Source organism: Natrix helvetica, assembly GCF_964273705.1.
Source record: "Natrix helvetica genome assembly, chromosome: 4".
NCBI classification, from domain to species: domain Eukaryota; kingdom Metazoa; phylum Chordata; class Lepidosauria; order Squamata; family Natricidae; genus Natrix; species Natrix helvetica.
This window is the reverse complement of record NC_138550.1, coordinates 69,305,082-69,330,426: the sequence shown is the minus strand read 5'-3', so window position 1 is coordinate 69,330,426 and position 25,345 is coordinate 69,305,082. Positions and strand designations below refer to the sequence as shown.

General features: G+C 41.7%; 1 protein-coding gene across 11 annotated transcripts in view; it reads left to right on the top strand.

The window, feature by feature from the left end:
* PCDH1 (protocadherin 1) overlaps positions 1-25,345 on the top strand; it is a 251,980-nt gene that overhangs the window by 166,694 nt on the left and 59,941 nt on the right. The window lies entirely within an intron of this gene.

Below are 25,345 nucleotides of genomic sequence, written 5' to 3'. Positions count from 1 at the left end.
AGCTTTTTTTTTTCCTTTTGGAAAGCTCTTTAACTGATTGATGAGAATTACATTGTTCAAGTGCTGTGCCAGCAGAAACAAAGTCTTAGGTGCTGCAGATTGTCAGAGATTTCCTTCTCCAACACGTGGATAAATACACCTGGAAACATCTACCTACCTACCTACTCTCTCTCTTTCCCCACCTACCTACTGTATTTCTCTCTCTCTCTTTCTCCCTCCCCCCTCTCTCCCTCTATCTATCTACTTACCTACCTACTCTCTCTCTCCCTACCTATCTACTGTATTTCTCTTGCTCTCTTCCTCTATCTACCTACGTACTTACCTACTCTCTCTCTCTACCTATCTACTGTATTTCTTTCTTTCTCTCTCTCTCTCTCTCTCTCTCTATTTCTCTCTCCCTCTACCTACCAACCTACCTACTCTCTCTCTCTCTCTCTCCCTCTCTACTATATTTCTCTCTATAGATATATCTTTCTATTTCTCTCTATCCCTCTAACTACCTACCTATTTACCTACCTACACACTCTCTCTCTCCCTCCCTACCTACAGCATTTCTCTCTCTCTATTTCTCTCTCTCTCTATCCCTTTATCTACCTACCTAACTATTTCCTCTCTCCTCCTACTTACCTACTGTATTTCTCTCTCTTTCTCTCCCTCTCTATCCCTCTATCTACCTACCTACTTTTTTAAAAAAATTGCTTCTTCAAAACCTTGGTGCGTCTTATACTCCAAAAAATACAGTACTTATCATTCCAGTGCTGCAATATCAGTCTTTAAGCCATAGTAGTGATTTGCATTGTCCAGTTGTACTAAGTATATAGTTCAAAAGAATATTTATTATTTTAGGGATTTTTTTTGCACAATCATTTATATAATCTACTACTTTCTCCCAAACCTTGGTAAGCATAAGATATTGTAGAAACCTAATGTCAGATTTCCAAATATCATCCAGAATTAAATCAGAGTTCAAGGCATAGGTTTCATCAAAGTTCCAATTTAATAAGACAGACATGTTGGTACATCTGTGGAAACCCGAAACTGAAAGCTTCCTGGGTTTCCACACAGTTGAAAGTTCATGATCCTGTCCCTACACCCACAAGTCCATCACATGATCCAATCTTCTTCTGCCACACTGGCATTTCCACCCATCTAGTTCCGGTCAGGTGCAGAGGTGCGCAGACAAAAGATGACCTTGGGCTTCTAGAAAGGAATGTTTTATTTTGACAACAACACATTCTACTCCTTACTATTCCCCCTCCCAATTCCCCACTAATGAAACAGCATAGTAAAAAGAGAGAGAGTGTGTGGCAGGCCAAAGATCCTAAAAGGAATATGACTGCAGGCCTGACACCTATATTTTAATCATTATCCATATATCTCTGTCAAAGTGCTGTTTTTGTCAGTGCTTTTCTATACAAACATAAAGGACTCCAATAACGTCTAAATATTATTTTTGTATCAATTGGAATTTGAGCTCAATTGACACTTGTAATAGATGTTAAGACACTCTTGTATTGTCTAGGCAATATAAGAACTTCTAATGTTTTATTCATTTATTAACATCTGTGTATCACATTGATTTCAGGATAACAAATATCTATTAAATCTAATTGTAGGTTTTTTTTAAAGGATTTAACAAGTTGTTCTAATTTCAAGTGTCTCAGAAACTGAAAATATTGCTAGTCCAAACAATATTAACAAAAGTTGTAATTGTAAATGTCATTAGATTATATCTGATAGATATTTGTATCTTGATACAGAATATGTTAAAAATTCATCTACATCATCTATCAGATGGTCCAAAATCAATATCCTCCCCCCTTTCCATCCAAATTGTCCATATCATTATCTTTTTCTCAAGTTAAAGTTAGGTTTTCCCATAAAATCAATCATGGGGAAAAGTATTGAATCTTTTTATTAGACATTCCATTCCATAATTTTCTAATTTTATCACTGACTTTAAATTAGACTTACATTACAGTTATAGCAAAAGCAGGTAAGGGTCACACAGTGTGCTAATTATTATCCAGTCTCATTTATTAATGTTAATATAAAGATTTTAACAGCACTTTTAAAAGGTACAGTATTGTGCAAAAGTTTTAGGCAATTGTGCAAAAATGCTGCAAATTAAGAATGATTTCAGAAATAGAAGTGATAATAGTTTATTTGCATCAATTAACAAAATGAACAGAAGTCCAAATTAAATCACTATTCAGTGTGACCACCCTTTGCCTTCAAAGCAGTATCCATTCTTATAGGTACACTTCACACAGCTTTTGAAGGAACTTAGCAAGTTTTCTTCAAGGTTATTTCGAGAATTAACCAAAGATCTTTTGCAGATGTAGACTACTTCAAATAGCAATTACTTATATACTGCTTCACAGTGCTTTACAGCTCTCTAAGCGGTTTACAGAGTCAGCATATTGCCCCCAACAATCAGGGTCCTTATTTTACTGACCTCGGAACCTTGAGCCTGGTGAGATTTGAACAGCCAAATTGCAGGCAGCTAGCAGTCAGCAGAAGTAGTCTGCAGTACTGCATTCTCTCTGCCACCATGACTCTTGTCTTCTATCTCTTCATGTAATCCCAAACAACCTTGATGATGTTGAGATCAGGATTCTGTTGGGGCCAAACCATCACTTCCAGGACTACTTGTTCTTCTTTATACCGAAGATAGTTCTTTATGACATTATCTCTATGTTTGGGACTTTGTCTTGCTGCAGAACTAATTTGGGGCCAATTACATACCTCCCTGATGATATGGCTTGATATCTGTATTTCTCAGCATTGAGGACACCATTGATCCTGACCAAATCCCCAGTACATTTGCAGAAATATAGCCCCAAACTTGCAAGGAACCTCTACCATATTTCTCCTTTGCCTGCAGACACTCTTGTACCACTTTCCAGCCCTTCAACGAATAAACTACCTCCTGCCACAGTCAAATATTTCAACTTTTGACTCAGGAGTACAGAGCACCTGCTGCAATTTTTCTGCACCCCAGTTTCTATATTTTCATGTATAGATTTATTTGTTCGTATTTTCCTCTTTAGTAACAGAATAACAGAGTTGGAAGGGACCATGGAGACCTTCTAGTCCAACCCCCTGCTCAAGCAGGAGCCACTGTACTATTTTGTCATAGTCATAGGATACTATGACTATCACTAAGTGTTGTATCTTATGATCAATGTATATTTTTATGTACACTGGGAACTTATGCACCGAAAACAAATTCCTTGTGTCTAATCATACTTGGCCAATAAAGAATTCTATTCTTTTGGACAAATGTTTGTCCAGTCCCTTCTTGAAAGCCTCCAGTGTTGGAACACCTACAACTTCTGAAAGCAAGCTGTTTCACTGGTTGATTGTCTTTCTGTCAGGAAATTTCTCCTTAGTTCTACATTGCTTTTCTCCTTATTCAGTTTCCATCCATTGCTGCTTCTCTTGCTTTCTGAAGCTTTGGAAAATAGGTTGATTCCTCTTCTTTGTGGCAGCCCTTCCAATATTGGTACACTGCTATCATGTCTATTAACATACAGTTAACCATGCTCTTGCAATATCATTTGGTTATATTCTGGTTTAACTGCAGTCTGGTAATTATTTCATTTCCCTTTCTTCTAAAAATGTGTAAACTTTGAATGAGAATAAGAACTTTTAAGTTCCAAATCACTTTTTTAATCTTCTATATTGTAATTTTTAATAATCCTTAAACAATTCTCTTTGGCCACTGCTGAGGACTTGAATTAAAAGGTGAGCTCTTGAATACCAATCATTTGTGCCAAATCTATGATAAAATGGATAGATGACAGCATTTTCTTCAGTCCTTTATGCTAATTTTGCCCTTCAAAATGCTTGCAAAGAGCAGATATGGAATAGAACGGAACTTGGAGGTCTTCTAGTCCAGCCCCTTGTTCAAGCAGGAGACCCTATACCATTTCAGACAAGCTCACTCTCTTCTTAAAAACTTCCAGTGATAGAGCACCCACAACTTCTGAAGGCAAGGTGTTCCACTGGTTAATTGTTCTCACTGTTAAGAAGTTTCTCCTTAATTCCATGTTGCTTCTCTCCTTGATTAGTTTCCATCCATTGTTTCTTGTCCTGCCCGCTGGTGCTTTGGAAAATAAGTTGACTCCCTATTCCTTGTGGCAGCCCCTCAATTACTGTGATATTGCTATCATGTCTCCCCAGCCACAGGCCATCGACACCTTTGTGCCTTGCTTTTTCAGGTGGTTCCAGGTAGTGGAAAACCTCACTTCCACTCGGATATTGATAATGAGCAGCACATATCTTTTTATCCATTTAAAACAAACCCAACCCTGGAGTTGGTGGGGTGGGGGATGATTTTCATGGGAGCAGAAGAGGGACTTGGCACCAAAGGCTCCATTCCAAGATGCCCACGTAGAAAGAAAAGGTGAGTCTATGGAGAAGGAGGAGGAGGGCGCATGGCTCTGTGATGTGTATCGAGGAATGGGAAGGAAAGCATTTTCAGCCACACGCCCTGTTTTTGGAATTGGGGAGGGGATCATGGTGCTAACGTTCCAAAAACACTTTCCTCCCCAATTCCAAAAATGGGGCGTGCAGCCGGTGTTGCTACCCAAAAATGGTTTCCTCCTCATTCCCCGATGCACATCGCAGAGCCATGCAGCATGCACCCTCCTTCTCCGCAGATTCACTTTCTCTTTCCTCCTGGCCAGATCCATTTCCTGGGCCAGGAGCAGAAGCCAACCGCCACCTGCCTGGGTGATCTGGAGAAGTGGCAGGCAGAGCAGTGAGCCGCCTTGCCTTAGGCCTCCTTTGCAGTGCCCACTTTGCCAATCGAGTCCTGACCTCTGTTTCCCAGGGTCACTTTGGGAATCAGGCTCCCACCGAGGCAGCAAAGGCTCAGGGGGCTTGCTGGGAAGCTCGGTAATGTGTTTACGAGATGACGGTAGGACAGGAGGACTGAAGTGCTGCGTCTCTACTGGGTCTTGCTTCGAGAAAGCCAGGCTTTCAACGCTTACAGCTACAGCTGTACATAGGAAGACAAGGGCGCCTTGGGAGTGCAGCCTTTGGTGCCAAGTTCCTCTTCTGCCCCCATGAAAATCATCTCCCACCCCACCGCACATACTCCCGTTAAATGCGCATAGGGTGATATGGTTTGTTTTAAATGGATAAAAAGATCTGTGCTGCTCGTTATCAAAATCCGATTGGAAGTGAGGATCCTCGCCGTGTGGAGCAACCTGAAAATGTGACACGTGGAGCGGATGGGTGGGGCTACATTTGAAGTATAAGACGCACCCAGATTTTCACCCTCTTTTGGGGGGGGAAGGTGCGTCTTATACTCTGAAAAATGTGGTATGTTCTTTTCTTTAATCATAGTCAGATTTGTCATTTCCACCAACTCATCAACTTCTTGCAACCATTCTTCCATGCTGGGAATCGAAGCACCCTTCCATTTTTATGCATACAATAGTCTTGTTGCTGTCAACATATATAGTAACAAAGTTCCAATTTTTTCTCCAGTTCTTTTTCCATTAGGCCTCTGGTTTCATTTTTATTTCTGTTTTCAGAATTTTCTGTATTAAAACATAAATCATATTCCAAATTTCTTTTGCTTTATCACATGTCCACCATAAATGATAAAAAGTCCCTTCTTTATTTTTACACTTCCAACATTCATCTGACATGCCTTTATACATCTTGGATAATTTATGTGATGTTAAATATCAATGATACATCATCTTATAGAAATTCTCTTTTAAAATATAATTTAATGTAAATTTTAAATCCTTCGTCCACATATTTTCCCATTGTTCAAGCATCACGTTATATCTAGAATTCCTTGCCCACTTAATTATACCTTTTACATGTACATTTTTCAAATTCAATTTCAATTCATCGTTGCCACATAATGAAATTTCCAATTCATTTTTAACTAAATCAAATCCATAGCACTTTTTGTCCAGTTTAAATCTTGCTTTCAGTTGCTGATAAGTAAACCAGTGACAAACACAATCTCCTGTTTCAAGTTCTTCTGTCAGTTTTAGTACTGGGTTATCAGAATTAAAAGATACAATTTTACCATATGTCAGCCAATCGGGCTTTGCCACCATTTCCTGTCATTAAAAAAAATTTCTGTGGTGACACCCAAAGGGGAAGCTTCATAGAAAGCCTTGTTTTATATTTATTCCAAACTCTTAGTATGGCACATCTAACAAAATTATTATTAAAATCAACATTAACTTTACTTATGTCATACCATAAGTACCATACCGTGCCACCCAAACCTTAATTCGTGGCCTTCTAATTCAGGGCTGTCAAATTCATGGCCTGTGGGTTGGATGCATCACGCTCTGGCCACGCCCACACCAGGTTTAGGGAAGGGGGGGAAGTTCTGATACGTCATGTGACGCCGCCATGATGACTCGAGTTTGACACCCCTGTTCTAATTTGAGTTGCCTCTTGTTCTGAAGGTTCACCCATTCTTTTATCCAGGTCAAACAGCATGCATCAAAATACAGTTTCATATCTGGTAGACCCAACCCCCTTCATTCCTTGGCATCTTGCAATAACATATATAACTCTTGGTTTGTTCCCTTGCCATATAAACTTAGAAATATCCTTCTGTCATTGTTTAAATCAGTTGTCAGTTGTGAGTATTGGTAACATCTGAAATAAAAAAAGCATCTTTGGTAAAATATTCATCTTAATTACAAAGATTCTTCCCTGTAGTGATAAGTGCAATTTATCCCATCTTTGTAAGTCCTGTTTAATATCCCTCCAGAGAAGGACATAGTTATTTTCAAACAGCTTTATATTTGTATTTGTCAACATAACCCCTAAATACTTCACCTTTTTCTCAACCCTAAAACCTGACTTTTTATTCAATATATCACTATCCTGAGAAGACATATTGTTAATCAGCATTGTTGTTTTCTGTTTATTTATTTTGAAACTTGACAAAGTCCCAAACTCATTCAGTTTCCACATCAAATGTTCTATATTATTTTTTGGATCCTGTAGAAATATAACCAAATCATCAGTGAAGGCTCTCAATTTATAAACATCTTTCTTAATATTTATACCCCTTATGTTTTCACTTTGTCTAACACCTCTGTTCAGAACTTACAATAGCAAAATAAACAACAGTGGAGACAAAGAGCATTCTTGTCTTGTTGCCTTTTGAATTTCACATGTTAGTTAGGTCACCATTTATAACAATTTTTGCATTTTATGACGTGTATATCACTTTAATTCCTTGGATAAAATTCCCTCCAAAGTCCATTTCTTCCAACACCTTAAACATAAAGGTCCAATTTAGGTTGTCAAAGGCCTTCTCTGCATCTAAAAAAAATAAGGCAGCCTGTTCCTCATGATATTGTAAATATTCAATAATATTTAAGACAGTCCTTACATTATCTATCTCTTAGCTGTTTTTTCGGCAGAAAGCCTGCTTGGTCTTCCTGTAGAATCTTCTTTAGTCTTTCTGCCAGGATAGCGGCAAAGAGTTTATTGTCTTTATTCAGTAATGAAAATTCTCTATAATTCTTTATCTTTATAACAGATAAATTCTTTTTTATTCTTTATCTTTATAACATCTTTGCGAGTAACACAATATTGGTATATTTCCCCCCTGTAGTAAATCATTCATTGTGTCTTTTAGTGATTGAAGAAGTTCATCCTCGAAACACTTATAGTATTGGCTTGTGAGACCACTTGGACTTTGCCTGGCCTCATTTTTTTAATAGCTTCTGATATCTCAAAACCCGTTATCAGATATTCATAAGTTGTTTCTGGGTTTGTGATAATTTAGGTAAATTGTCATTTTGATAAGTATTCTTCTATTTTTTATATATCAATCTCCTGTTTTTTATACAATTTTGAATAAAAGTTATGGAAGGACTTTTGAATGTTCATTGTCTGTTATTACGTTATTGTATTTTCTCTTTCTTTTCTTAATTTATGTGCTAACTATCTGCCTGGTTTGTTAGAAAATTCAAAATCTTTGCTTCACATAGTTCAATTTTGTTTCTATTTCCTGTACAGCTAACATATATAATTTTTGCCATAACAATTTAATATGATGTAGAATTTTAGTGTTCATCGATGTCTTTTGCAACTGGATTTATTTCTAATTTCATCCAATATGCGTCTTTTCCTGGGATTTTTTCTTCACTAAGCGATTGTACTGTATGAAATAGCCCCATGATGGCGAACCTATGGCATACATTTCAGAAGTGACATGCAGCTCCCTCTCTGATGGCATATGAACTGTCACCCCAGTTCAGCTCTGCTGTGCATGTATGTACACACATCCTGCCCAGCTGATCTTCGGGACTCTGCCGCACATGCATGGGGGGCCGGGAGCATGCAAGGGGGCACACTTGCACAGGGGTGGGGCACATGTAGGGGGCATGTGTGGATGTGTGGGGGCGGGGCACATGGTGGGTGGGGGTGTGCGCACATTGCATTTGGAAGTTTGGGCACTCAGTCCAGAAAAGGTTAGCCATCACTGAAATAGCCCCTCATAACTGCTTTACTAGCATCCCACACTGTCATTAAGCTTGTCCCTTTTCCCAGATTATTCTCAAAGTATTCCTGCAATTTCTTTTTACAATCCTTTCCTTTTGCAAGATAGCTTTAAAACTTTAAAAGATTAAAAATTAATCTTCTCCTGGTTGTTTATTCCACAAAATCTTAATTAAAATTATTTAACCTAGCAGTATCAAACTCAAGGCTGGATCTGGCTTGTGATGTGGTAGGATCTGGCCCACGTGGCTGTCCTGGAAAATGTAAGGGGTCAGCCCACATTGCTTTGGCCCAGTCTACCCACGTCACTTTTGCGCAGTCTACGGAATGTGAAGAGGAAACATTGGGCCAGCATCACTTTGGCCTGGTCTACCCAATGTGAAGAGGAAACATCAGGCCAGCATGGCTTTGGCCCAGTCTACCCAATGCAAAGAGGAAACATGCCAGCAGTTTGGGGAGTGGTATCAAGATGACCATGCCCACCCAGTCAGCCACATCCGCCTGGCCTCTGAGATCAACCACAGCCCTGATGTGACCCTCAATGAAATTGAGTTTGACACCCCCGCTTTAATCTGAGTTTCCCAATCTGTGATCTCGACTAATTCCGCTTCACATATAGCATTTGTCTTCTCCAGTCCATGTTCTATACAATCTACTCTGGTTTTCACCTGTTTCATATCTCCTTTCAGATCTTTAATTTCTTCCTGGAGCTCCCTTACGAGCTCATTCGATTTTGGTTTCCAGCTTTAACCAGACATTTTGAATCTGTTCTTGTATTTTTTTTTATTAAAAATTTATTGGTTTTTAAAAAACATTTACAGGGAAAGGGTACAAAGGTGCATAAATTTTTTTGGCAGCTCCCATGCTAGTGGAGGAAATCCCTCCAAATCTCACAATTTTTTCAATTTTAAAAACAACATTTAAAAGATAAGCATAAACAGAATTCTTACATTATATCAATCATGTGTTCAATCATCTCATTCTTTGTCACTTTCCAGTGTATCAACAATTACAATAATATTTCAAATACATTTATTTTTGTGATCTGAGCCTTTTTGATATTGCTCCCTCCTCCCTGTCCCCAGATGGAGCCACGCCCCCCTCCCCCATATCTTTCCCTTATTTTCATCCTCTAGGAGAGAAAAATGTTGTTTAGTGAAAGCTTCAGCTTCTTCCACTGTGTTAATTCTAATTCTGTTTCCCTCCCAGAAAATCAGCGTTCCCTCTGGCAATAACCCTCTAAACCAAACTCCTTTATTGTATAGTTTCTTTGCTAAGGAGGAATACTTCCTCCTTCTTTCTCTAATTTTCGAAATTAAGAATGGTAATTTCTTTATCTTGGTATTTTAATGGTTCCTCCCTTTGGGCCCCTAGCACCTCATCCCTCGTGGTCCTCCTAAGAAACTTAACATCTACCTCCCTTGGAACATTATGGGTTCTAGCATATGCATATGCTGAGTTAATCCTATAAATCAGATCCATGTCCCACCACAACTGTTCTTTATTTGTCTTAATATATTCTGCTAAAATTGTACTCATAATATCTTTAAGATTTTCATTCTCTGTTTCTGGTAGTTTCTGGAATCTGAGAAAAAAGGACATTCTTTCAAGTTCTATTTTTGCCATAAGGTTATCCAGGTCTAAATTTCCCTTCCGGACTGCCTTAACCTCCTTTTCCAGCCCAGCTGTCCCCTCCTCCAACACCACAATTTTCTGTTTATTTTCTGTAATATGATGTTGTACCCCTCTGAGTTCGTCTTTGAGATCTGCCACCTCCTTCTTCAGCTCGTTTTGACTCCTCATAATTTCCTGAAACATTTGGTTGACAGATAATTCTTTTGGGCTCTCTCCAGCCCCTTCTTTTTGTAACAATGAAGTAATTTTGGTCTGCTGCAGGGTTGGACTGGAGATTGCAGAGGCAGGAGCTGAAAATGATTTGCCCGTTGGTGGCTTTTTAGGTCCCATTTGTCTGAATTCAGAGATGATAAGTCTTTTACAAAGAAAATGGTGTCAGCGGAGTGCGCAGCCGGGCCGATCCAAGGTGGCAGGCAAAACCGAAAGTGAGAAGTTAGTTCTCCTTCACTGTTCCAAGGCACGGAGATACCCCAAAAAGGGGAAAGTCAAATAATCAAAATCCAGGAAGACCACGCAATAGGAGAAGTCCAGAGCGCCTTCAGGGGAGGCTTTAAGACAATACCAGAGACTCCCCCCCCCCGAAGGTGGTTTCAAATGGCAGACTTCATTTATATGTACAAAAACAAAGACGGGGGGGGAGCCATCTTGACTCCTCCTTTCGCAGGGAGAAGAGGAAAAGTTTCCATTCTTTAGGAAAACAGCTCAGCAATCCCCTCTTGCAACTGTGATTTTGATCTTCCTCCCATTGTTAATTCAAATGACAAGTCAGCCTTTGTTCTCTCTCCATTCCGATGTAGAGAGAGATAGTTTAAATGCCGCTTTGTCTGAGGGGGGGGAAAGAAAACACACCCCTCCAATCTTCAGTTTCAAATAAGTTGAACACGAACTTACAGTTGTCTGCTGTTTATCCTTTAAGAGTTATTAAAGAAATCGGGATGGGTCCCCGTCCACCAGCATTCAGCCGCTCCTAGATTAACTCCTTCCTCCCGGGAATCCATTCGGCAAAAGGGCGGACAGCCCAAGGCTGTACCATACCCCCCCTCCGCTCCTCGGCTCCTAGGCGAAGCTGAAAACATCCCTGTTGGCTGCCGCCAAGTCTGGGGGGGGGGGTTCAGCAAGCCGCCCTTCGGCAGGGAGACCCCTCCAGGCCCCCCTGTGCTCCCTACGGAGCCAACCGAGGAGACGAGCGGCGGACAACATGTCCGTCACCAGCAGGAACCGGAAGTCTTCTCCCTGGTCTTGCATTTTTAATAAGTATTCATCCAGAAATGGCTTTAAAAGATCTCTATCTCCCGAAAGTTTCTCTGCCTTCTTCCTTGTCAATATCCTGGTTTTAAGATTAAGATTAAACTTTTTAAAATTATAAATTACAGGTTTGTAGGTTTGAAGCCTATATTTCACTGGATTTAATAGGACTAAGTGTATTCTTAAGCAGTCATCAATATCACAGACTTTTGGCTCCCTCTTGTGGTGAATCAGCACTATTATCTAAAAGAGCCTCAAACAGAAGAGAGGAGAAAATGATCCAAGCTTTACAGCATGTGGCCACAAATATCCAATCAGAAGTTGTTAAAAATGAAACTATTCAACCCTCCCCCCCTCATAGCAGTGTCTGCTTTTTGTACAAAAAATATTTAGATTCCAAAAGTCAAATCAATTGAGTCAGCTAAAAGTATAAAGTTTACTGAAAAGATTAGACCAAAAATTACAAAAATTTATCCAGAGATAGTTTCCACATGCTTAGTTTCAGATTATCTCAAGCTCGGCTTGTTCCAGCTCGGCTATCTTAGCTCCACCTCTCACCATCTTGAATCACAAAGCCTCCAAAAATGATGGAGAACCCACAAAAAAAGGGAACAGCAGTCTGCCACAAGGGAGAGTGTCAGCGTTCCAAATATCATCCAGAATTAAATCAGAGTTCAAGGCATAGCTTTCATCAAAGTTCCAATTTAATAAAACAGACATGTTGGTATATCTGTGGAAAACCCGAATCTGAAAAGTTGAAAGTTCATCCTCTTGTCCCACACTCACAAATCCATCACATGGTCCAATCTTCCACTGCCACGCTGGCATTTCCACCCATCTTTTTCCGGTCAAGTGCAGAGGTGCAGAGACAAAGGATGACCTTGAGCTTCTAGAAAGGAATGGGGTTTTTTGACAATAACTTATTCTACTCCTTACTATTCCTCCTCCCAATTACCCCACTAATGAAACACACGAGGCTGGTTCCAGGCTATTACCAACGCTTCATTGAGAGAGGGGTTCTTTCCCACCGCCTTGAAGGAGGCGGTGGTGAGGCCTCTCCTTAAGAAGCCTTCCCTGGACCCAGCTTCTTTAGCCAACTATCATCCGGTCTCCAACCTTCGCTTTGTAGCAAAGATTGTTGAGAGTGTGGTAGCAGATCAGCTTCCACAGTACCTGGATGAAGCTGTCTACCTGGATCCATTTCAGTCGGGTTTCAGGCCCGGGTACAGCACGGAGACGGCATTGGTCGCGTTGGTCGATGATCTCTGGCGGGCCCGGGACGGGGGCTGCTCCTCTGTCCTGGTCCTATTAGACCTCTTGGCGGCTTTCGATACCATCAACCATGGTATCCTACTGCGATGACTCGGGGGGTTGGGAGTGGGGGGCACCGTTTTACGGTGGTTCTCCTCCTACCTGTCGGATCGGTCGCAGTTTGTGTTGACTGGAGGGCAGAGATCGACCCCCAGGCGCGTCACTTGTGGGGTGCCCCAGGGGTCGGTTCTCTCACCCCTCCTGTTCAACATATACATGAAACTGCTGGGCGAGATCATTTAGGGTACGGTATCATCAATATGCTGATGATACCCAATTTTTCATCTCTACCTCAAACCACCCAAACGATGCCTTCGACGTGATGTCCCGATGCCTGGAGGCTGTGCGGATCTGGATGGGGAGGAACAGGCTCAAGCTCAATCCCTCCAAGACTGAGTGGCTGTGGTTTCCGTCATCCCGATTTGTTCCATCTTTGACGATAGGGGGAGAAATTTTAGCCCCCTCAGAGAAGTCTTGCAATCTGGGAGTCCTCCTGGATACGCGGCTTAGTTTAGAAGAACACCTGACGGCCGTGACCAGGGGGGCCTTTTACCAGGTTCACCTGGTACGTCAGTTGCGCCCCTTCCTGGATCGGGATGCTCTGTGCACAGTCACTCATGCCCTCGTCCTTTCTCGCCTGGACTACTGCAACGCTCTCTACATGGGGCTGCCCTTGAAGAGCACCCAGAGGCTTCAGCTGGTCCAGAATGCGGCCGCGCGGGTTGTCATGGGGGTACCTAGGTGCTCCCAGGTTACACCCCTTTTAGGCGGCCTGCACTGGTTGCCGGTTGTTTTCCAGGTGCGATTCAAAGTATTAATTATGACCTTTAAAGCGCTCTATGGCTTAGGCCCAGGGTACCTGCGAGACCACCTACTGCCACCAGTAGCCTCCCACCGTCCAGTACGATCCCACAGAGTTGGCCTCCTCAGGGTGCTGTCGGCCAGACAGTGTCGGCTGGTGACCCCCAGGGGGAGAGCCTTCTCTGTGGGAGCGCCTTCCCTCTGGAATGAGCTGCTCCCGGAGCTTCGCATAATCCCTGACCTCCGGTCCTTCCGACGCGCCCTAAAAAGTTGGCTTTTCCAGCAAGCCGGCCTGGCCTGTTAATTTTAACTCATTTTTAAATGTATTGTCTTATAAATTCGTTTTTTTCTTTTTTGGGATATGTATTTAATTTCTTTTTAACTTTTGGGATGTGTGTTTTTTAATGTTGTACACCGCCCTGAGTCCTTTGGGAGAAGGGCGGCATATAAATCCAATAAAAACAAACAAAAACAAACAAAAAACAAAGAGAGAGAGAGTGTGTGTGTGGCAGGCCAAAGATCCTAAAAGGAATATGACTGCAAGCCTGACAGAGAGCTTATTTCAGCATGAAAGGCAAATATGCAAAAAAACAAGTGCCTAAGAAGTGGTGGCACCATTATCCATTAGAATGGTTGATTCTTCCACAGTGAACTTGCTTGTTTGCCCCGCCCCAACCAGAGACTCACCCGATTACTACTTCTTTTTCTTCAAGAAGCAGTCTGAGAGTGTCTGGCTTCCCAGGGGAACAAAGGGGTTGATTTCAAAAGCTTACCCCTATCTCATCCCAGGATGGTTTCTTCTGGCTTAGAAAACACTCTAAGCCTTAAACTGAGGAGAGTCTGCAGGGGAGCTGGAAATTCCCCTTGTGGGAATTCTGCTGGAAGTCCTGTTCTTCTTTCTTTCTTTCTTTCTTTCTTTCTTTCTTTCTTTCTTTCTTTCTTTCTTTCTTTCTCTCTCTCTTTCTATCTATCTATCTATCTATCTATCTATCTATCTATCTATCTATCTATCTATCTATCTACTCATGTACAAGATAACAGGAATAAGAATAAACATGAATAAAAACACAGGAAATGGGTACAAATAAATGGGGACAGTAGGACGGGGACGTTAGGCACACTGGTGCACTTCTGCACGCCCCTAAATACTTTAGTATTTTGTATTTTATAATATTCTATAACTTAATAAAAATTGTGACTTAAGAAAATGTATCTTTAATGATACAGTAGATCAATGGCAGCACGTCAACCACAAAAGGAAAACAAAAGCAATCTTAGATCACTTTAATCCAACCTTTTTAGTGATAAAGAACCAATTTCATAACCTTCTCTTTGAAGACAACATACAGGAACCTGGAGAAGGGACAATGCCAAATGTACCAATTTGGTGGGTGGGTGGGATCAGACTAGACTTCCCTAAGGAAAAAAAAGGCATTGTATTGGTGATAGGCAATTCATTGCTCAGGGGAACTGAACCAGCAATTTGTACAGCAGACAATCAAACTAGGTAGTCATCTGTCTTCAGGAGCAACTATCAAAGGCATGAGTGAGGAACTTACTAAAATAATTAAATCCATAGATTATTATCCCCTTCTTTTCTTTCATATGGGGACAAATGATATGATAAAGACTCTGGAAACAATATCAAGAGAGTACGAGCATCTAGGCATGAAAGCCAAGCAGATGGCTGCACAAGTGTTGTTCTTTTCAGTACTCCAAATGAAGGATAGGCATCCAATGAGGTAATAAATGCACACTTTTTGAAGTAAATCACTGCCTTAGGAAATGGTCCTGATGAGAGAACTTTGGTTTCTTAGATCAAAGACTACAATATCTACAAGAGGGGATTCTGGAAGAGGAAGGAACTGGGAAGAACATTTGGGGGGGGGGCTCACCTTATCAGATAGACTTTAAAATTGAAGGGGGAGAGAGACAATTGTTTAGAGTTAACTCAGTCACAAATCTCAGGGCAATCAATCAAATGGGAAGAAAGAAAGAGAACTCAGACAAAACAGGAGATGAAGAAACCAAGCATAGGGTCAGTCAAAAGGAATTCAGATGCCTATACCTAATGCTTAAAGTATGAGGAATAAACAGGGTGAACTTGAAATCCTAGTACATGACAGAAATGTACAATTAGAGCAGGGGTGTCAAACTCACATCATCACAGTGGAGCCTCTGACAAGAAAAAGATTAGTCAATTAATACCTTGTTTCCCCAAAAATATGACCTACCCCAAAAATAAATCCTAGCCTGCTTTTTTGGAGTGGGCCTAATATAAGCCCTATCCCAAAAATATGCCGTAGTGAAGGGGGTGAACATGGCCAGAACAGGAGGCACCCCTTCCCTTCCCTGGTCACCTCCTGGCTCCTTGACCCCTTAATCGCCGCCTGCAGATCAGCTGAGCCAGCAAGGGCCGGGAGCCATGCGGCCCATCGGAATCAGCTCCCACCCAGCTTCCCATTTGACAATCACCCTTTTCTCAAGCCCAGCAGAGACGCATATCCCAAAAATCAGCTTGGAATCAGCTCCCCCCGCTTCTACCCGGCTCCCCATTTTCCTGCCAATCACCCTTTTCTCAAGCCTTGCATAGACTCATATCCCAAAAAGGCTCCATCACAAGCCTTCAGCATTGCAATCCAGGAATGTGCATCTGTGCTGGACCTGAGAAAAGGGTGATTGGCATTTCCATTTTCCTGTCGATCGCCCTTTTCTCAAGCGACATTTGATTGCTTGGAAGGGACAGACTGCGCTTTGCTTCTAGGGTATCATAAGCATGCATTTCCCACAAGCTTCCAGAATTGCCTGCAATTCTCATTACTGTGAGAGGCTGCACGCTGCTTCTGGGTGGGAGAGATTCAGTCCCCTTACTCAGTTGCCCTCTGCAATTTCTCATCAAATGTGTGTGTGTGTGTGTCTGAGAGAGAGAGAGATCAAGAGAAATGGCAGAGAGAAAGCAGGTTAGTGAAGGGATGTGGCTGTGCCTGTCCTAGGGAGTGGGGAGGGTTTGGCATGGGTGGCCTGACTGAAGGGCCCTCAGGTAAGTCAGTGCGAGGTGCATGGGGCAGCTGCATACCCTCTACCTTCTTTCATCCACCACTACCTCACTTCGTTCTTCTTCACAACGTGCAACTTCTCACATTAGAGAATTGCAGGCAATTCTGGAATATTGTGGGAAGTGCATACTTACAATACCGTAGAAGCAAAGCGCATCCTGTCCCTTTCAAGCGATCAAATGTCTGTGTGTGTGTGTGTGTGTGAAAGAGAGGGAGGGAGGGGGAGGGAGAGAAACGATGGAGGGGCATAACAAGAATTGCAGGCAACGCTGTTTGAAAGGATTTCCTCTCTTTCTCTCTCTCTCTCTCACAGACATTTGATGAGAAACGGCAGAGGGCAACCAGGTAAGGGGACTGAGCCTCCCCCACCCAGTAGGAGTCCCTCACAGTAACAGGAATTGCAGGCAATTCTGGAAGATTGTGAGAAGCCCATGCTTATGATACCATAGAAGCAAAGAGCAGCCTGTCCCGTTCAAGCAATCAAATGTCGCTTGAGAAAAGGGTGAAAAAAAGGGCAGGAAAATGGGGAGGGGGATTTTTCTGCCTATCGTCCTTTCCACAAGTCCAGCACAGATGCACACTCCAGGATTGCAATGCTGAAAGCTTGGAATGGAGCCCTTTTGGGATATGCGTCTATGCAGGGCTTGAGAAAAGGGCGATTGGCAGGAAAATGGGGAGCCGGGTAGAGGCAGGGGGAGCTGATTCCAATGGGATGCATAGCTTTCTGCCTCATTGTAGCAGCAGCCTGAGCAATACCCGAGCTCCAGGCCTGGCAGAGCGGAAACCATGGTTGCCGCCTACTCCAGAGCCACAAGGTGAGCTGTGGAAGAGAGGGGCCCTCAGCTCTGAGGTTGCCTGGCGCCATAGGCAGGGCTGGGGCTGGCAAGAGTGCACTGGAAATATCTCCAGGGGCCTGGAGAGAAAGAATGAGAGGCAGCTCTGGGCCCTCGCTGGCTCAGCTGATCCATGGGCCACAATTAAGGGGTGCTCATCACCTCCTGACCTCAAAAAAAATAAGACCTCACTGAAAATAAGCCCAAGTGCTTATTTTCAAGCCTAAAAGAAAATAAGACTGGGTCTTATTTTCAGGGAAACATGGTAGTAGAAAACTGAACTGCTTAATTCATTCTTTCCATCTGTTCTCAAGCAAAGGGGGAAATAACCCAACCTATCAAAAGAGAGACTTGAAATAAAAGAAAATAGTAAGGGGACACCTATCCATTCTAGATGAAATCACCAAGACCAAATGGATTACACTCCCGGGTTCTGAGGAATCTGGCAGACATGATATCAGAACCACTCAGCTACACCTTACAAAGATCTTGCAGCACTGGGAAACTACCAGAGGACTGGACCATCTGTAAAAAAAACCGGGGTGGGTGGGGTGGATCTAGGTAACTACAGATCAATCAGCCTGACATCAATACCTAGAAAGATAATCAAGCAACAAATTGAGAGACAAGTAAATTTATAACCAGAAGCCACCATGAGTTATAAAACAACATACTCGACAAAACCTATTGCATTATTTGACAAAGTGGCAAAATTAGTGGACCAACAAAATGCTGTGGCCATAATATACCTGGACTTCAGTAGGGCATTTGACAAAGTAGATCACAATCTATTATTTGATAAGATAAAAAAGAAATCACTACCAGATACATTCATAACTGGCTAACCAACCACATTCAATATGTAGTCCTTAATGAAACTATACATGTATCTATATGGAAGAAAGTAAGCAATGGGATATTCCAAAATTCTGTCTTATGCCCAACATCTTCATAAACAATTTAGATGAAGGGGTAAAATGGAAATGCATTAAATTTTCAAACAACATCAAGCTAGTGGAAATAGCCAATACTTTAGAAAATCGGCTCAAAATCCAGAAGGATCTTGACAGACTCAAACACTTGGCTCTATGTAACAAATTGAAATCAAATTGAGAGAAAAGTAAAGTTTTACACTTAAGCAAGAAAAACCAAAGACATATATAGAGTAGATGGTACATGGCTCAATTGCGGTAACTGTGAGAGGGATCTAGAAATCCTAGTGGACAGCCACTTAAATATGGCCCAGCAGTGTGCTGCAGCCACAAAAAATGCCAATGCACTCCTTGGTTGCATTAACAGAAGGATAAATCAAAATTTCATGAAATATGTTCTTTATAATGCTTTGGAAAAGACCACACTTGAAATATTGCATCCAGTTTTGGTCACCACTATACAAAAAAAATATTGAGACTCTAGAAAGAGTGCAGAGAAAAGCAACAGACATGATTAGGAGACTGGAGGCTAAAATCTATGAAGAATGGTTACAGGAAATGAGTATGTTTAGTCTAATGAAGAGAAAGATTAGGGGTAATGCGATAGCGGTCTTCCAGTACCTGCCACAAAGAAGATACCTATTCTCCAAAACACCTGAAGGCAGGACAAGAAACAACGGATCAAAACTCATCAGAGAAATCCAATCTAGAACTATGGAGAAATTTCCTGATATTGATTACAATCAGTTGAATAACTTGCCTCGAGATGTTGTCAGTGCTCTGTCACTGGATGGCTTTAAGAAGAGATTGGATAACCATTTGTCTGACATGGTATAGGGCTGTCATGGTGTGCCACAGGTAGCATGTGGAGCCATTTCTGAGGGCACACGAGCATTGCCCTGTCAGCTCCAGTGCGCATAATCTCTGAGGCTCTGGGACTTTAAGATGGCAACGAGGGGAGGGGTTGGTGTATCCGGGCCAACATAAAAACACTGGAAATCACTGTGGAAACTATTGAAATCTTTGGATTTAAATTTCTTAGAGGATTTTATATTTCCAGTAGACTCTGCTAAACTTTTTCATTTTTAAAACAAAGATTGCCTAAATGATGTTCTGTTCTTGCTGGTAGGAGGAGGAGAAATAGCTCCCATTTTATTCACCTCTGATTGGTTTAGCAGCTTGTGCTGTTAGACAAAGAAGCACAAATCAAGTTTATTTCTGTTGCTTATACTACAGTGGCAATATTTGATCACAAGAGGGAGCCAAAGATTGCAGCATTGTGAATCCTTTTCAATTCTTCATTAACATTATTCAAATTATTGGATTTAATGTTACAAATTTACCAACTTTATAAGATATCAGGCGATACTGAATCTTTACAATTCTCTATCTATCTATCTATCTATCTATCTATCTATCTATCTATCTATCTATCTATCTATCTATACACACACACACACACACACACACACACATATATATATATATTCATTTTCATAACATATAACCACATGTACACTATTACATAGCCAACATCATAGTGTATTATTAAATGTTTACATCAATTCCCCAAAACAATTATTGGCTCTTCTGCTCTCCATACATCATATTTGTACCTTATCCCTCACTTTCTTCTCCCTCTCTCCTCCTCCTCCCTACCTCCTTTCTTCCCTCTGTCATCCTTCTCTTCTCTACTTCCCCTCCTCTCTCCTATCCCTCTCTTGTTCCCTTGCCTCTCTCCTCTACTTCACACTCTTCATCTCATTTACTTGGTGTATTTCAGCTTCTGAGCAAGTTCCATTTTATGTTGATGGTATTTATAATTCCTTTTCAATATACATATTTAATTTTAACATATATCTTCCTCCTTTTTTATAAAGAGAGAGAAAAAGAAAGTATACATATAAAGTAATTGTATTTTTTTTTTTAAAAAAAAACAGCCTAATTTTGGCCGAGATGTAGACCTGGTTACAATTCCCAGCTATTCTCATCATTATATTTATATAATTATGCATCCTTACACACCCCCAATTTTTGATTCTGTCTTTAAATCTCAAAGAGTTTCCCATTGTAAGTATATTTCATGTTCCCTCTCCATTTTTCCATATCTTGGCTTAGGTTACCCTTAATTGTCTGTAAATAGCAATCTGTCAACGCCTAAGGCGTTTCCATGACTATTATCAACTTGAGAAGGGGAGGGAAATGCCATGCATACTTTTGGCCAAAGTAAACGTCTCATGTTTCTGTACTGGGATGTGAATGTGCATGTACAGAACCCTGCCATAACGTCTTGTTGGAGAATGTGATTGATGACCTCAGCCAGAGGGGAGGAGGCACAGGAGTAAAGGTCAGACGCCATTAAGTGTGATTTAGTTTCAGCTACACAGAAGTCCGTGCCAAGATGTTAGTCCTAATAAATGAATGGGTGCTTTTTTAACCTTGTCTCAGGGCTCGTAAATTAATTAGGGCAACTCTTGGAAACTTCACAGATAGCTGAAACTAACTTTTAAAATATTTTTTTTCTGGGTTTCCTGAAGCCCAGGCTCTCTGAGAACCCCCTCCCCCAATGTTTGGTTTGGAGGGAAAATCAGGCAGCCGGGGATTGATTGCAGCTAGAGGTATGCATCAAAACTCAGAAGCAGAAGCAAGAGAAGATAAGTACTGGTGGAAATTCCCTTGCCCTAATCCAAAGCCCCAGATGGAATCCCGAGGGAGTGCAAAAGAGCAACGGAGGGAGGAAGTGAGGGGAAGGACATCTGATCTTGTTGAAGGGAAGAGATGCAGACTGGAGTGCAGCCCCCCTCCGCATCCCGATGGAAGGAGAAGGAGCCCAGAACGGCAACCAGTGCCTCTCCCACGCAGCAGGCAGGCTGCCAAGACCAGGCAACCCCCTCAGTCTCTCCGAACTAGGGGTGAAAGAGATGACCAGCCATATCAGGCGCAAGCATACCAAGGCCGACAGGAGGCTGGGGGATTAGGGCTAGATGATCCACTCCAATTCAGGGGAAAGTTTGATGGAGACTCAGACCAGCTAGCCCTATCCCTTGATTCAGCTGATGAGTGGAAAACAGCATTCAACAGCATGCCCCCTAGGAAGCTTTCAATTCAAAGTGATGCCTTTCGGACTGCAGGGGGCCCCAGTGGTATTCATGCAGTTAATAAACAAGGTGTTGCAAGAGAACCTCTACAAGGGGGTCCTCGTCTACCTAGATGGCATCCTTATCTACACGGAGACCATGGATGACCACGTACCCCTGGTCCTCCAAGTACTGGAGAAACTTCTGGCAGGCAAACTGTACTTCAAGGTATCAAAATGCAAATTCCACCTTGCACGGTTAGACTACCTGGGTTACGAGTGTCAAATGAGGGAATAGAGATGGACCCAGCGAAAGTGCAAGCCGTCCTAAGTTGGCATCCCACTCGCACTCACAGAAAGCTACAAAGCTTCCTAGGGTTCGCGAACTTCTACAGGCAATTCATCCCCTCCTTTGCGAAGATTGCCAAACCCATGACAGACCTCCTGAAGACAGGGAGCCCAGGAAGGAAACCTCTTCCGGGACAACCCCTACCATGGGACCTAACCTGCCAAGAGACGTTTGAGACACATAAAGAAATGTTTGCAAAGGACCCAGTGCTGAAGCATCCTGACCCTGAGCAACCTTTTGTGATCCAGGCAGATGCCAGCCATGTGGCAGTGGGAGCGGTGCTAGTGCAAAGAAACAACCAAGGAAACTTACAACCCTGCGCCTACACCTCCTGCAAGCTCACAGACACAGAGAGACGATGGGCCGCATGGGAAAAGGAGGCTTTCGCAGTGAAATGGGCACTGCTAACCTGGAGACACCTGTTGGAAGGGAGCCAGAAACCGTTCAAAGTCTGGACCGACCACAAAAATCTTGAGGCACTTAGGACCCCTACGGAAACTATCACCCAAACAAGTCCGATGGGCTCAATAATTCAACCTTTGATTAAATCTTAAAGCACATTCCAGGCGGGAGAAACTTTCTAGCTGATGCCCTCTCCCGCATACCTCAGTACAAATGCCAACGGGAGCACGTAGTGGATGCCATCATTCTCTCCACCCAAACTGCTGCCCAACTGACCACCAGACGGCAATGCCATGACCGGCAAGACCAACTTGCAAGCGACCTAACCACGAGGCTCAAAACTGAACTGCTAGCAGACCCATGGTTCCAAACCAACCAACACATCTTGACAAAGAGAGATGACCTTGCATGGAAGGGGACAAAACTCTACGTCCCAGAATCCCTACTTACCCTAGTCCTCCAGAGGAGTCATGATGCCAAACCAGCAGGCCACTTTGGGTTCCTAAAGACTTTGCACTTAGCCCGGAGGCAATCCTGGTGGCCTGGCATGAAGAAAGAGTTATGTGAAAAGTTGTACCATTTGCACCACAATGAAGAGATGACCAGGAAAAACCCCAGGACAGTAACAGAGCCAACGAGGCCATGGGAGGAGATCGCAATGGACTTTATAGTAGAGTTGCCAAAAAGTGAGGGAAACACAGTGATTTTGGATTGTAATAGACCTGTTCTCCAAACAGGCACATTCCGGGTGGAAGAGAAGGTTTATCTCGCCACAAAATATTTGAGATTAAAACTGCCTAGCAAGAAACTGGGGCCAAAGTTTATGGGACCATTCCCCATAGTAAAGATCATCAACCCAGTCGTAGCCCCCGGGCCCTATGGTCATAGGAGGCCAAACCCATTATGAAGTTCAGCGTATCCTTGATTCAAGGTGGCACAGGAGACAACTCCAATACTTAATCAAGTGGAAGGGCTACCCCTTATCAGAGGCATCTTGGGTGAGAAGTAGAAATGTCCAGGCTGATCACCTTATAGCAAAACTCCATGCAGAAAATCTAAGCAAGCCTGGGGGAGGGACACATCCCTAAGTTATACACCTGTACTCAAATTGCTTTGTTTTATACAGGTCGTTTTCAGGAAGTGAGGGGAGCCGGATGTCAATGCCAAAGGCGTTTCCATGACTACTATCAACTTGGGAAGGGGGGGGGGAATGCCATGCATACTTTTGGCCAGAGTAAAAGTCTCATATTTCTGTACTGGGATGTGAATGTGCATGCCCAGTTGGAGAATGTGATTGATGACCTCAGCCAGAGGGGAGTGTGCACAGGGGTAAAGGTCAGATGCCATTAAGTGTGATTTAATTTCAGTTACACAGAAGTCTGTGCCCAGATGTTAGTCCTAATAAATGAATGTTTTTTTTTAACCTTGTCTCAGGGCTCGTAAATTAATTAGGGCAACTCTTGGAAACTTCACAGACTTACTGTTCAATGTTCATTACAATTCCCTTAATCTTTTATATAAAATAACAAATGGTACATATCTCACCTTGTTCATCATCTTAGAAGTTCTATATATGTCCATGTTTCGTAGATTTTAACCCATGCATAATTGTCCTCCCATTGTGATATTCAATCAATTAGCAACAGTTTAATTATTATGTATAAAGTTGAATCACAAATTTACAATCTTTACAATCTCCCCATATCAGTTTCATATTTGCCCATGTTCCATATATTTTAATCTTTATTTAATTATCTTTCCATTATCATATTCAATCAGTTAGCAACACAATTTTATTGTCATATTTAGGAGTACACCAATTATCTCAGCTTTATATTTCCCCATGTAACAATTTCTAATTGTCTCATTTTTTCCTAGTAAGACTTTTGTCCCACTTCTCTATTCCTGTCTTTTCCCTTTTCTTTGTTTTGACACTTCCACCCTCTTCAATTTTCCCCAAGCCTCCGTCAAAGAAATCTTTTATATTTCCCTTTGTTGGGGTGTAACCTCCTTTTTCAGTTTTCTCTATGCCACTGATTTTACCTCCGTAAAATCTTTTATCTGCTTTTTATTTCCTTTTGTTGGGACACATCCCCTCCCTTTAATTTTTCCCAATACCACTGCCAAACCCAATGAAGTTTTTAATCTGCTTTTTATTTCCCAATATTTCTACCCCTTCATTATCCCTCCCCCTTCTTCCTTCCCTTCTTCTTTAAGTTCCTGCTTCTCTGAGTTCAGAATTCTATTTAGACTTGATTTTAATGATTTATGCATATTCTTTATAAGTTCACATAGTTCTTCAAATTCCCACCTTTCCATAATTCAAGTCTAGATTCAAGGTTACAGTTAATTATACAGTTCTTATTTCAGAGTTCTGGTCCACCTTAAATTTAGCTAGTTCAGGTGCTGTGTAGAAGAAGAGTGATGGGAGCCAACTTGGTCTTTTGTTCTTCCTTAATGTCCAGTTCTAAAATTGCAGTAGGTTATACAGTTCTTATTTCAAAGTTCTGGTCCACCTTAAATTTAGCTAATTCAGCTAATGTGAAAATAGAGGAGAAGCTGGAGCCATCTTGATCTTTTGCAGAGAAAAAAAAACTTCGTATTTTCCCAGTTCTTGATTTTATTTTATTTTTTTCCACTTGCTACCTTCCACCTCTTGTTGGTTATAATTGCTCAAAATATATTAATTGGAACAAACTTGCTTACAGCCAAACTCAGGTATGTTTCTCTTCGCCTCCTGCTTTTCCAAGTTCTGATTTACGGAGTTGGTTAATTAAATCTTCCTGCACAGGCAAGATTAAGTTATCAGTTATCAGTGAATAAATAGTGCTTTTTTCTTGATTTTTCTCCCTTGTTGCATGCCACCTCTCATTAATTGGAGTTGCTTAAGATATATTAGTTAGAAGAAATTCGGACGAAGCCAATCACCTCGGAATATTTGGTTTCTATTTCAAATCCAAAACCAAATTTAGAGTTATATTTGAATGGGTTTGTCACTTCTCTGCTTTCTCCTTTTTCTGTCCAAATCGTTTCAAACAAATAGCTTTGGGGGGGGGGGGCTAGTATTTAAATCCTCCATTTTTCTTTCATTCTTTTTACCAAAATCCAGATCTGTCTATTACTATTATTTATACTCTCAAGATTCTTTGCCTTTTCCAAGTTTTGATTTATGACTGTGGGTTAATTGGATCCTCTTA